A 4,511-nucleotide genomic window follows, 5' to 3' on the forward strand; every position below is an offset into this window, starting at 1 on the left:
CTTCATAGTGAAGTTTAAGTTTTGCTAGTGTGGTACCCAGGGCCTTCTCCCGGACAGACAGTGATACTCTGTTTCTTGTGACTGTCTGTCTGTTCCACACATTTCTGTTCTCTCAACCTGGAATGGAGAACACCAGTCTTATCCTCACCCTGGTAATCTCCTTGAAGACGTCTCTCAAATTTAGGTGGTCCTACTCCTGTTGTACCTTTTGTATGAAGAAGGGATGTTTTGTTTCTTTCTGTCCGCGTGTTCCCAGGGCTTAGCATACTGCCTGCCATCCTATTTGAATAAATGAGGCAAGGAAGGAAACTTTGGGTGGTGGGGTACTAGTAAATTTTACAGGTAGGCGATCAGTAATGATCTTCCAAGAACTGGTTTTAATCCAGAGGAGGTACTGAAAGCCTGTGGCAGTAGGTTGAAGCATGAAGGATGAATAGGAATTAAAGGATTAGACATAATGTATGGCAAAGATGTTTGATGAAGAGATGGTGACAACACAATCTGAGAGGCAAAAGCAGAGTCAAGGCAGCTTCCTGCCCGCCCCCGCCCCGCCCGTCCCCAGGAAACCGTAAGCCTGTTAGAAGTCAGAGCAGACAAAACTATTGGGAAAAGTAAATTTGAACAAGAATGCCAAATTGACTCAAGAGCACACGTGAAGGTTTACTCTTAGGAAGAGGGATACTTTTTCCTCCAAGATAGTAGCAAATAAGACAGGGTTTTGAGGTAAATATAAGAAATCTTAAGGGAATCCAAAAACTCAGTATAATGAGAAGGCCAGAGGTAGAATCAGGATTTGGAGCTTAAGAACATACAAAATGGACAAGTAGCACTTTGGAAAATGTAGCAGGAAGTCAGGAGAATGCATAAAAAAAAAAAAAGTGGTAAACAAGTATCAAGGGCCTAGTTGAGGTGAGCATCTATCTGAAATAGACCCCATCAGAATAATTTGATGTCGCCCCAAAATACTTATCAGTCTTACAGCAAAGAAAGGAAAGGAGGTGGTGGAGAGTACCAGGAGTTTTAATAAATAGACGTGGCAAAAAAATCCTGGGTTTGGGGCTTTGGGAGGGGTGAAGGTGTCCAAGGGCCCTCACCACCAGGTTTGGGCCCACAGAAGGCTGACAGTAGGGGGTGCTCTTGAACCGTGCTTCAGTCTCCTGGGACAGGGCTTGGTGTTCATGAAGCTGTGCACACAAACTAAACAGCCTGTTCTGGGGCAGAGCCATATGGGGGAATGCCACACCAGCTCAGAAGCTGGACCTCTCTATGATCTCTAAAGTTTCTTCCAAAATTCAAGATTTTATGATTGTTTTGGGGTGGCCAGAGATCAGGGTGTGGTCCATCTGAGAAAGTACTTCTGAAAACCCCAGTTATCGGGGTGAAAAAGCTATCAGGGTAAAGGACAGGAAGGTGACTCTGTGTCCCCAGGCCAACCTCGTCCATCAGCCCCACGTGCCTCCTCCTGTGTAGGGCCGCCTCCCTGGGTGGAGGGAAGTGGACTGGTCCTGGGAGAGGCACTTGGAGCCAGGCGTGGCTTCGTGGGCTTCCCTCGAGGCAGCAGAGGTCACATGTCAGGCCCTTCCGGCACCTTCCAGTCAGCTTGCCTTTCCTCCCACCCTGGGATGTCAGCACCACGGACAGGACTCAAGCCCAGTCCTGGGAAGGTAAGATCTGTTCAGGATTCAGGCCAAGCAGAAGGCAGGCCAATTCCCGTCTCCAGGAAGGAGAGAGATGGTGATGATTCCTCCACTGGGTGTCACTGCTCCCCTCGTTCTCTATCACACAGGCTCTGGCAGACTGCAAGGTGATAAAGCGAAGGAGGCCCCAAGTAGAGGACAGGAGAGGAATTGTCTGGGTCAGTCCAGAGGACGCTGGCTGGGAGCGCAGAGGTGGGTTTTAGTCTTCGAGTGCTACTTACCAGCGACCCCACTTGCCCTCAGTGGCAAAGCTAGGGTTGGGGACACTCCCTGCTGGCGCTCTCTGCTTGCAGCAGTTCCCTGCAGCCACGATGCCCCCAGCTCTACTGTCTTCCTATCATACCTACCACATCCCCTGCAAAATCTGAACAGGGAGACGGGCATAAGCAAGGAGGAGTATGGGAGACCTTGTTCCCCTGCTTCCTTGGGGCCATCCACCCACAGGGTCAGCACAGGAGAAGACAGCGGAGCCAGCCAGGTGAGCGCCCACGACTGAGGCACTCATTGCCCCGTGGAAGCCATCCTCAGAGGGCTCAGGAGTTCCACGAGAGCTGAGGGTCCTGGTGTGTCCCCCTTGCGTGGAGAGAGTTCACAGTGTGCTGGTGTGCTGCGTGCTCACCCTCTGGAGCTCCAGACTGCACCACTGTCCCCAGGGACAGGTCAGCACAGTGCAGCCTGTTAGCTGACACCCCATTCAGCATCAGAGCCCAGAGAGTGGCCTGAGCCTGCCTTGATGATGTCCGAGCTGAAAGGAGAAGGGCAGCGGCCTGGGTCCTAGGGGTCCTTAGAGAGACTCTGAGGAGCTGCCGGAATTAAGAGAACTGATGCCAAAGAGAACAGCCCTCCAGTCCCGCAGAAAACATTTCGGGGCAGAAAACCCCACAGGCATTTCTATCACAGAACATCCCAAATGATCTCCGTGAAGTCACTCGACAGTTCCCACCGTCCCCAAGTTGGTATATGGATCTGTTTCATCTTCCGCTGGGCATCCTAGAGTTGAGTGAAGCAATTCCCTTATCTCTATGCCAGGAAACAATTATGGAAGAAAGTGTGTTATCAAGTGTAAGATCAACCAAAGTGCCATCCACTGGAACCATGACATGGTCTCGCCCACAGAACCATCCTGTGAATGGCAACGGGGGCCGCTTCAAGGCGATGCGGGGGGCGATAGAGACGGCAGGTGTGTAACCTCTGCGCCTTCAGCACCAGCCCCTCCGGTTCTCCCACTGCACAGCCTCCCGCAGCATCCCTCCCAGCCCAGCCTCCTTTACGAAGCCCTCCCTGACCCAACAAGACCTGGCACAAATGCAACCCTCCCCGCAGGACGTTTTTCTTTGTTCCCTCCCAAAACCATTTTGTTGGATTCGAATCATCTACTTTGTTCTCTAAAGGGCTAAGTGCCCCATCTGGGTTCCCAGAGCGGTCATTGGTCTGGGAACATGTTCTAAGCTAATTATTGGAGGCATGGTGACAGTTCGGGGGGCCAGGCTGGTCACTTTTCAGTGTTGGGGAGCAGGGTGCTGTGTTGCATTAAAACAACTAACTTTGGGTTCAGGAAATAACGGGGTCAGGGCTTCACTGAGGGGAAGGATACCTTGTGAGGGCTGGTGGTTGCCATTTCTGAGACAGGAGGGAAGGTAAGACCTGAGCGACAGGTCCATCAGGAGGCTCTTATTACAAGGGTTGTCCTGGCCTGGGTCTAGGTTTATTCAAATGCTTCTGTCACGACTTGATCATTTTATGCCAAGACTATTACACTGTACTTCTGATTCACCAGCTTCTAGAGCCTCCACATACACTTATAGAGTGTATGGTTTAAGCCTAAAAAAAATTTTTTTTCGGCCACGCAGCATGTGGGATCTCAGTTTCCCAACCAGGGACTGAACCCACGTCCCCTGCAGTGGAAGCGCAGAGTCCTAACCACTGGACCGCCATGGAAGTCCCTGAGCCTAAAATATAACATGTCTGCCCCAAACAGCCACCGCTGAACCTACCATTACGATGCCTTTTGATTTCTACCTGCCCTGCTCCACCATTTCAAGTTTATCATTCTTCCCCTGCCCCCATCCTCCATACACACACCCACAGCACCCACCAGAGCCCTCTGGTCAATGAGGGTGTCCTGGCCACTGCAGTCACTTTTACAAGACTGTCTTAGAAGAAGTATGCTTGACCTGGTGGCCCAGGACCTCTTAGACCCCTTCTGGGGACTTCTGAGCCTACCCCCAAATTCTTCTGAGTGTCTGCCCAGCGAGTGGAGTTGCTCAGGAAACTCATTCACATCCCCTGCAGCAACCGGAGCGACTTTTGGACTTTCCCAGGACACAAGACACAGGGCAGATAAAGGTCCAGCCCTTTCAGGATCCTGGGAAAGAAAAAACCCCAAACCAAAACCAGACAGTATCAGGAGAAGGGTGTGTAGACTTATGCAGGTGTGCGCAAGTTTCCTGCAAAGAAAATTCCGTGAGACACGGAACTGACTAGACCTCTGAGCTCAGCGTTGGGGGACTCACTCCTCAGTCGCCCTGACAGAACGACCCCCTCCCACCCCCCGTCCTGTTTATAGTTTTCAGAGCTGTTAACGCAATCCCTTAATATCTTCCTTCTCCACAAATCCAAGTCGCTAAGCCTGATTGTGCTGCTTTTTTTTCTTTTCTTTTTCTTTTTCCTGCAGGATCTTAGTTCCCTGACCTGAGACTGAACCCAAGCCCTCGGCAGTAAGAGCACCGCCAGGGAATTCCCTGTGCCTCTGCTTTGATAGCAGCTGTATCCGCCCCCCACTTCCCAGTTCTCTACACGCCTTGCTCCAGCCCA

Source organism: Grampus griseus (assembly GCF_964374135.1).
Source record: "Grampus griseus genome assembly, chromosome: 9".
NCBI classification, from domain to species: domain Eukaryota; kingdom Metazoa; phylum Chordata; class Mammalia; order Artiodactyla; family Delphinidae; genus Grampus; species Grampus griseus.